The following is a 584-nucleotide window of genomic DNA, read 5'->3' as shown; positions in this document are numbered from 1 at the left end:
GTTTCCCTGCTCCCGTCAGGAGCCGGGAAACCAGCTTCCCCTCTCCTCTGAGTGGTAGGGAGCTGGCGACTGGCTCCCGAGTGTCGGGCAGCCTAGAGCCAGGCGCCAGCTCCCCACCACTGAGTAGAGTTAACCCACGATGTGCACAACTGGAGTGAACGTATCTCGGGGTTCTACTGTATTGCACGTCAGGCCCGCTGACGGGGAACAACTGGGGCAATTGCCCCGGGACCTGGCGATTTTAAAGGGCGTAGGACTGCTGGCTCCCCTGCTGCAGGAGTGGCAGTGGCAAGAACCCTGGACCCTTGAAATAATCTCCCGAGAACCTCCCGGCGAGTTCTGTTCACCAGTGGGGGGTGTCTGGGAGTGTGGCGGGGGCAGGGGCAGGCAGCGCAGCCTGCTTTGGGCTGCCTCTGGGGCCGTAACCCCCGGAAGGAGGGCTCAACGCCAGGGTAGGACGGATCGGGGGGGCTGCGCCCGGTTCGCGGCTGGGGGAGGGGTGTGGAGAAGAGATTGTGGACGTTAGACCCCCTTGAACTCGAACGAGAGGGAGGGGGCGCTGAGAGTGGAGTCACGTGGAAGAA

Source organism: Carettochelys insculpta, chromosome 6 (genome assembly GCF_033958435.1).
Source record: "Carettochelys insculpta isolate YL-2023 chromosome 6, ASM3395843v1, whole genome shotgun sequence".
Classification (NCBI taxonomy): domain Eukaryota; kingdom Metazoa; phylum Chordata; order Testudines; family Carettochelyidae; genus Carettochelys; species Carettochelys insculpta.
Note: the sequence above shows the minus strand (reverse complement) of the source record.